This window comes from Triticum aestivum, chromosome 1B (assembly GCF_018294505.1).
Source record: "Triticum aestivum cultivar Chinese Spring chromosome 1B, IWGSC CS RefSeq v2.1, whole genome shotgun sequence".
Taxonomy (NCBI): domain Eukaryota; kingdom Viridiplantae; phylum Streptophyta; class Magnoliopsida; order Poales; family Poaceae; genus Triticum; species Triticum aestivum.
The window spans coordinates 365,352,035-365,361,441 of record NC_057795.1 but is presented as its reverse complement, the minus strand read 5'-3'; positions in this window follow the sequence as shown (position 1 = coordinate 365,361,441).

Genomic DNA, 9,407 nt, shown 5'->3' with positions numbered 1-9,407 from the left:
CCATAGGCGCCACTCTGTTTTTCCCTTTTGTCACATGAAGTGAATCTACTATTTTGACTTCTTGCGGGAACTTCTTTTGTTCTCCGGTGCTCTGCTTGTGGGGTTCGTCGTCATCCTCGCTTGCTATGTCGAGCCCCTTGTGTTCGGCGTTGAGTTTGTCGGATTGCTTGAAGACCCAACAATCTCTGTGGGTGTGGTTTGCAGGCTTCCCGGGAGTACTGTGGATTTGGCATATTTTGTCCAAGATTTTGTTGAGGTTAGATAGCTCATCCCTATTATCTTTAGGGGGCGGCTTTTTCGGATTCTTCCGAGAGCTTTTGAATCTGGCGTTGACTGCCGTGCTCTTCGGGCTGTTATCCTTGATCTGGCGTTGTTCCTTGCTACGGCGCGGTTTCCCGTTTCCATCTCTGACTTCGGATGTACTTGGGTCGCTGGTGCTGCTTCTTGCCAACCAGCTATCCTCTCCTGCGCAAAAGCGGGTCATGAGGCTTGTCAATGCGGCCATTGTCCTTGGCTTTTCTTGGCCGAGGTGTCTGGCGAGCCATTCGTCTCGAATGCTATGTTTGAAAGCTGCTAGGGCTTCGGTGTCCGGACAGTCGACTATCTGATTCTTTTTAGTAAGGAATCTGTTCCAGAGTTTCCGGGCTGACTCTCCGGGTTGTTGAGTTATATGACTTAGATCATCTGCATCCGGAGGTCGGACATAGGTCCCTTGAAAATTTGCCCGAAAAGCATCCTCGAGCTCTTCCCAACTTCCTATGGTGTTTTCAGGAAGGCTTTTAAGCCAATGCCGGGCTGGCCCTTTGAGCTTGAGGGGTAAGTATTTTATGGCGTGGAGGTCATCTCCTCTAGCCATGTGTATGTGGAGGATATAATCCTCAATCCAGACTCCAGGATCTGTTGTTCCGTCGTATGCCTCTATGTTTACGGGCTTGAATCCCGCTGGAAATTCATGGTCCAGCACCTCATCGGTGAAACATAGGGGATGTGCGGCGCCCCTGTATTTGGGTGTGCCGCGATGTTCGGATATTTGTTGCGTTGCATTGCTTACTAGAGCTTGCTTTCTTGGTTCATAGATAGATCTAGTTGGGCCGTCTTTTTGATGTGAATCCTTGTGCGGATCGCGTGCCGGATTGAGTGCGACGCCCTTTGCCGCTCGATGTCGGTCATGGGGTCATCTATCCGACCTGGTGGCTTCCTTGTTTTTTGACTGTAGGGGCTCTAAGGCCTCCTTATCAAATTCCGGTAGTAATTTTCACTTCGGATAGCTCTTTGTGTGGTGACTGTCATCGTACTTGTGTGCGGTGTTGAGTACTTTGCCCCATCTGATTCTTAGTGCATCTTCTACTGTTTTGAGCTTCCGCTTCTGCTTTTTCAGGCTACGCGCAGTGGCGATGAGCCTTTGGTGGAGGTTCTTCTTCTCCAGCAACTTGTCTGGCGTGAGGTCATCCGGCCTATTATCTTCGCCGGGGACGGGTTGTTCGGTTTGTTTATCCAAGTTGCCCTGTTCGGAAGGTTGCTCGACGGCATGTTCGTCGTCCGTCGGTTCGTCTTGCTCTATGGTTGGATCTCTGTCCAGGTGGGGTTTGGCGCGGCGCTTCCGCCACCGCTTTGATTGCTTTTCGAGGGAATGATCCCTCGTTGCGCCCTTTTGATCCTCGTTGTTCTTTCTTTTAGGTGTGTCCATCATGTATACATCGTGGGATGAGGTGGTCGTCCAGTGCCCTATAGGCGCTGGTTCTTGTTCGTCTTCTTCATCAGCGTCCATACCGTCGATGTCTTCGGAGTCGAAGTCGAGCATGTTGGTTGATAGTGGCTACAAAGTGGGTGGTGGGTGGGTTTCGAATTTCTTCGTCATCCGCATCCCAACCTTGCTGACCATAGTCCGGCCAGGGATCTCCTGATAAAGAGAGAGACTTTAGTGAATTCAGGATGTCACCAAAGGGCGAGTGTTGAAAGATGTCCGTGGCGGTGAACTCCATGATCGGAGCCCAATTGGGTTTGATCGGGATGGGTGCGGAAGATTTGGAGTCCGGAACGGAGTCTGGCACCTTGGAGTCACGAGCTCCGCGAAGGACAAGATTGGTGTTCGGCTCGATCGCCGTAAAGATTGCGGCCCCCAAGGCGGCGTCCAGCCACCCGTCCTCGATCGGCACAGTCGGCTCCGAGCTAAGGGTCGGAGTGGACACCTGAGCAACACTCTAGGCACTGTCCGGCGGCAGAGCTAGATCATGCCCATCGTGACAGTGCGGCGCGCTCGGCTGTGGCTCGAATCCGTCGAAGATCAAGTCTCCACGGATGTCAGCCGTGTAGTTTAAACTTCCAAAACTGACCTGATGGCCAGGGGCGTAGCTTTCGATCTGCTCCAGATGTCCAAGTGAATTGGCCTGCAATGCAAAGCCGCCGAATACGAAGATCTGTCCGGGGAGAAAAGTCTCACCCTGGACCGTGTTGTAGTTGATGATCGAAGAAGCCATCGGGCCTAAAGGTAACGACACAGAGGAACTCTCAATGAAAGCACCAATGTCGGTGTCAAAACCGGGGATCTCGGGTAGGGGGTCCCGAACTGTGCGTCTAGGCGAATGGTAACAGGAGACAAGGGACACAATGTTTTTACCCAGGTTCTGGCCCTCTCGATGGAGGTAAAACCCTACTCCTGCTTGATTAATATTGATGATATGGGTAGTACAAGAGTAGATCTACCACGAGATCAGAGAGGCTAAACCCTAGAAGCTAGCCTATGGTATGATTGTTGTTCGTCCTACGGACTAAAACTCTCCAATTTATATAGACACCAGAGAGGGCTAGGGTTACACAGAGTCGGTTACAATGGGAGGAGATCTACATATCGTATCGCCAAGCTTGCCTTCCACACCAAGGAAAGTCACATCCGGACACGGGACGAAGTCTTCAATCTTGTATCTTCATAGTCCGGGAGTCCGGCCAAAGGTCATGGTCCGGCCATCCGGACACCCCCTAATCCAGGACTCCCTCACCAGGCCATCCCTCTACTCACCCACACCCCTTTTATTCTGCGGCGACAGCAGCATCACACCGCAGTCAAACCAGTGAACCCTCGTACTCCTCTTTGCGTGGGCATCCACTGCTGCGTCTTCCCCGGCTCCGAGTCGTCCCTTCCTAGGCCTCGCCGTCGTCCACCGCCGTAGTGCTCTCGGCGTGGCGTGGTCAACGTGGTCAAGGAATGACTTCCATCGGACGTGGACTGTACATGGAGAGGCTGACAGCTGGGTCCACGGCCGCAGCAAAGAAGTGCCTCCTTATTACGCGCAAAATAATGACTCCTCCACCTGACAGCGGGGACCCACCGGACGGGCCACCGTATTTCACGAAAAAAAATGTTTCCCCCTGACTGCTGGGACCCACCAGCTACATCTTTGCACGCAAGGAAGTGCGTCCGGGAAAAAAATTGATTCGCCCCCCTGACTGTTGGGACCCACCAGCTACATCTTCGAAGGCAAGGAAGTGCTTGACAGTCGGGACCCACCTGGTCGAAGCGTACGTAGCGTTGTCATTCTAGTCGCGAACGTGTACGTACATACTGGTCGATGTAGAGGCGCGCACGTGTCGTAGTAGAGGCGCGCACGTGTCGTAGTAGAGGCGCGCATGTAGCATGTACACGTACGTACAACGGCCAGGGTGCAAGAAAGAAAAAATACGGCCACGTACATACATACGGGCGGGGTCTCGAACGCCTACTCGCGCATACGTACGGCCAGGGCTCGTGAACATGGCTGGGTCGGAACGGAGAAACAGCATCGTCGTCGTGTTCATGCGGAGGCAACGGAATGCGTCGTGTTCATGGGGAGGCAACGGAATGCGTCGTGTTCATGGGGAGGCAACGGAATGCGTCGTGTTCACGGGGAGGCAACGGAATGCGTCGTGTTCATCGGGAGGCAACGGAATGCGTGGGAGCCAACCGGCTGGGTTGGAACGGAATGTGTGGTCATGTTCATCGGGAGGGCTTGGACGAAACAGACGATGGAAACGAGGCCTGGCGTATCACAGAACGGAGGAAACGGCCTTGTGTTCGACCGACCACGTTCGAAACGGGATCATGTTCATCGGGAGGGGTGTGGCGTACCGCAAAATGGAGGAAATGGACCTCCTACGGTCGAAACGGGGGTCCTGTTGATCGGGAGGGGTGTGGCATACCGCAAACGGAGGAAACGGACCTCCTACGGTCGAAATGGGGGTCCTGTTGATCGGGAGGGGTGTGGCGTACCGCAAAACGGAGGAAACAGACCTCCTACGGTCGAAACGGGGGTCCTGTTGATCGGGAGGGGTGTGGCGTACCGCAAAACGGACGAAACGGACTTGTGTTGGAGCGCTACAGTCGAAACGGGGGTCCTGTTCATCGGGAGGGGTGTGGCGTACCGCAAAACGGGACTCCACGGGGTACTATTCATCTCCACCGTCGACCTCCTCCAGCCTCCACGGGCTACTGTTCATCCACCGTCGACCTCCTCCAGCCTCCACCTGCTCCTGTTCATCCACGGGCTCCTGTTCATCTAGCCTCCACCGCGCGCTACTCCACCGGCTACTGTTCAACCACCCATCTCCACGGGCTCCTGTTCAACCACCCCTCCACGGGCTACTGTTCATCCACCCCTCCACCATCTACTGTTCATCCAGCCCTCCACAGGGTCGTCCTGTTCATCCAGCCCTCCACACCACGGGGTCCTGTTCATCCAGAGGCAACGCCACCGCTCACTGTTCATCCAACCCCCCCCCCCCCCCGCAACACTCACTGTTCATCATCGGCTTCAGTTAGCAGCAGTAGCGAAGGAATCACTCGATCGGGTTCAGTTAACAGCCATCGATCGATCGCTCGGGTTCAGTAACGCGTAGCCTGCAGCGCAATTGCTCGGGTTCAGTTAGAGCCCAACGCCTCGCTCGGGTTCAGTTAGAGCCAACGCCTCGCACACACGCGCATACGTGTATGAGAGAAACATGCATCGCTCGGCCCTCGACCTCCCACCGTAACCGGGAACTCCCCGAAATTTTCCTCGCCCTCGCTTCTACCACGGTTTTTTCCATCATGGACGGCCCAAAGAATGTCATGCAGCTGCGTCTCTGGCCCGCCCAGGACGAAAAGCCCATTTTCTGTCATGTTTTTTTGTCATAGAAGTAGGAGCGCACCACATCAATGATGATACCGGGTTTTGTCACAATTATCGTCATAGAAGTGTCATATGTATGACAGGAAAAAAATCGTTCGGCCCAAAATGTCACAGATGTGTCTTTTTTTGTAGTGATTGCACGTACTTGTATCGTTCCCATTAAGGATAAAAAGATGGGGTTTATTCATATTAATTGGGTTTACTTTGTCTACATTATGTCATCTATCTTAAGGCGTTACTCCGCTCTTTATGAACTTAATACTCTAGATGCATGTTGGATAGCGGTTGATGTGTGGAGTAATAGTAGTAGAGGCAGGCATGAGTCGGTCTACTTGTCTCACACGTGATGCCTATAATCCTTGCCTTGGATATCAATTGCCCATAACTATGCGCTTTTCTATCAATTGCCCAACAGTGATTTGTTTACCCACCATATGCTATGTTCAAGAGAGAAGCCTCTAGTGAAAACTATGGCCCCCGGGTCTATTTTAATCATATAATAAAATCAAAAATATCTTACTGCAATTTATTTAATTTAATTTTATTTTGTATTTTTGTTTATCCATCTATCACTATGAGATTTGATCCTTGCAATTAACCGCCAAGGGATTGACAACCCCTTGTTTGCGTAGGGTGCAAGTATTTGTTATTTTGTATGTAGGTGTTGTTAACGAGGTGTTGCGTGGTTCTCCTACTGGATTGATAACCTTGGTTCTTAACTGAGAGAAATACTCATCTCTATTGTACTGCATCATCCTCTCCTCTTCGAGGAAATCCCAACGTAGCTCACAAGTAGCACTGGCGGTGGAGACTCTTAAATATGGCAGGAAGAGTGACTCTGGTTCAATCATGCCTTACAAACGTACCCATTTTTATGATGTCCTTTTATCCTATTCTTGTAGGGGCAAGGGAAAAAGCTGATTTTTTAGAGCTAGATTAGTTTGGCAAGAAAATGAAGATAAAAAAGTACCATTTGATGAACTAGAAAACCTGTTGTTTACCAAAAATGGAAGGTGGTTTGGAAATCCTAAATTTCGGTCTCATGAACAAAGCCCTCTTAGCTAAGTGGTTTTGGAAGCTGGAAACTGAAGAAGGACTTTGGATTGACCTTCTTCTTAACAAATATGTGAAGAATAAATGTATATCTGGGATTAGAAAGAAAGTGGTTGATTCCCAATTTTGGGCTAGTCTCTTGAAAGTTAAAAATATATATTATCAGCATGTTAAAAAAAATTAGGGATGGGAGAAACACTAGATTCTGGGAAGACTGGTGGGTGGGAAGCAAACCACTGAAAGATGCCTACCCCAGACCGTATAATGTTAGTTTTGATCATGAGATTTCTGTTGTTGAGACCATTGACAAAGGCTAGGATAATTTCTCATTTAGAAGAAATCTAATTGGTGATTATGTAGACTTGTGGGCTAACCTCAAAACTAGATGTGAAGAGGTTAGGATGTATGAGGGAAAGACAAACCCCAACGGACGCTAACTAGTGACAAAATATTTTATGTTATATCTTTATACATGTTTCTCATTAAGACTGGTGTGGGTTTCCCACACAAGTTCTTGTGGAAGGTTAAAACCCCTGCTAAAATCAAAATGTTCTTCTGGCTGCTAGCTCGCAAGAGTATTCAAACAAAAGATAATTTGATGAAAAAGGGTGGAAAGGAGGAAAGAATGTGTGTGATGTGGACATGAGGAAAATATCAACCGCCTGTTCTTTGAGGACGTGTTTGGTAGGCGGCATATACCTCAGCCAGGCCCGCGTGGGAAGAAAATGGCCCGTTTGGTTACCCGGATTCACTGTTGGGCCTGCATAGAATGAACATTAAAGCACCTATGGGCCTGCATCCAGAGGAATGCTCAAATCGGTCGTTTTTATGGAGCCAAGCCCGCACAATGCAAACCTAGGCACGTGGGCGTGGGCCGTTGCACGTGTGGGTGCGGTCCCGAGAAGTCGCATTGTTTCTAGACGCGTCATCATAAATTACCCTCACCTCCCTTCCTCGCCGCTATCTCCCCCTCTTCCCCACTCACACAGGCGGCGGCGATCACTAGAGCTCTAGTGTGAATCGATCCAAGACGGCGCAACCACCAGAGCAACTACAGACCTCCACTGGAGCGCATTGGCCATGGTGGTAAAACCCCATCCTCTCTGTCGATTCACTGCTTTCAACTCATGCAAGATTAGATTAGAGCGCACGATTGAAGAGTTAGGGAGGGGATTGAACACATCGGGGGTGGAGGATTGCCATCAATCGATTTTGCATCGACGGCTACTAGGGTTCATAGGTTATTTCTCGTACATCGGGGGTGGGGATTGGGGTACAAACTTTCTTGTCTAGCCGCGGCGGCCCTGGAGTCACGACGAGCGGCAGGGGAGGGGGGTGTAGCCATCTTCTTTTCTTCCTCATCGTCTTCGACCTCATCGTCTTCGTCAAGAACAATGGGTCTTGCACGATTGCCTACCGTCGGCACCCTAGCCACCATCTGCACCTTGTTGTTGTCGGCCTCCGGCGACGCAAACGTGTTACTCTAGTACATCGCAACACGCTGGTCTTGAAGCGCCTTGTACTGACTGTACTTGGCTCATCTTGCCTGTTGTCTAGCATCGCTGGAGTCTGCCTGATTCATGGCCCAATGCAGGATGTCCACTGACATCGCACCCTTGGCTGGGTCCGGAATCAGTGTCTTCCGCTCGTCCGGCGTAGCCTTCTTCATCACAGCATCAGCCTTCTTGTGCATGTCATCGATGATGCTGAAGTTCGAGCACACTTCCATGGTGTGCTCTAACTTCTTGCGGTCACCAAGCGAGCACCAAAGGAAAAAGGCCCTCCATCCAATGCCCCAAGGCAAAGGGTTGGGGTTGGAGTTTATGGGGAGGGGGATGTGGTAAAAAAGAGAGGTGGTGAAACAGAGAGGTGGAAGAGGAGAGGTGGTGAAACAGAGAGGTGGAAGATGAGAGGTGGTGAAACAGAGGGGGTTTGAGTGTGGTGCTGGGTTAGTAGGGTGGGTTAATATAGGAGCGTTAGGCCGATATGAATGACTGCTGACCATTGAACTGCGTGTTGTTCATAATGCAGATGGGCAAGGGCAAGGATGACATGCCACCATTGGAGAAGGGCAAGGAGGTTGTGCCTCCATTGATCGAAGTGTCGGTGCAGGATCACCCAAGCCCCAAGCGGAGGAAATATGGTCACTACCATCAGGAGTCAGGACCAAACCACTTCTGCAAGGTTATCCTTGCTCCAAAGCTGGAGAGTCTGCCATTGCCTCTGGACTTCATGAAGTATTTCTGATGTGGAGCATCCTTTGGTCATCCCCATGGACCTACCATCGTCTCATCAAGTACCAAAAGGACCGATGACACGAGCTAGAGCTAGAGCTCTCGAGGCCGAGGTGACATCTCTCCTTAGTGATATTCCATATGATCCACTCGAGACATGGTTAATACCTAAGTCTGAAATGTTGTGCATGATCAGGTACCAAGAAGGCCCACTCGAAGATGCACGTGAAGACGGAAGAGTCCCCAAGTTCATGGACGAAGAGGAACGACGAAAGGATTCAGAGAAGCCCCCAGGACCTGGACATCCGGCCCCTGGAGCTTTCAACCTCAGCCGATGCCCACCAGCCGAGGCTACAGGGCACGGACAGCCGGCCCAGCCCCGGACATCTGGCCGGACGCCCGGAAATCCGGCTCCTCCTATCCAGAGAGCAACTGAATCGGCCAAGTCAGCCCGGACATCCGGCCTCTAGCCCGAACATCCGGATCCCACCTATCTAAAGAGCACCGAGACCAGCCCCGACCGCTCGGACGTCCGGCGGCAGCCCCGACCGCCCGGACGTCCGGCGGCAGCCCGGACATCCGACACTTCATAAAGGCCCGGACATCCGGCCCGACGCGTGGCCATCCATCCTCCCATGTCTGCGCGCAGTGTAAGGGCCCGAGGCCCATGTACCCCTTCGCCCACCTAGACTATATATACTCCTCCTCGTCCCTCTTTCTAGGGTTAGCAAAGGATTAGCTCATTTGAGAGATAGAGCTTTGCTCATCCACTTGGTTACTTTTCCATAGGAGTTCACGACCTCTGCAGAGAAGATCCCCCAAGTGGATTCAAGACCCCTAACGGGAAGACCCTCAAGACCTCCTCACGGAGATGAACTAGCTACCCTATGTATCGTCCTTTGTTGATCGTGGATCGTGTATCTCGTTGTGTTTCGAGAATCTAGCACATGTGTAATCAAATATTATTGGTTTGAGTGAT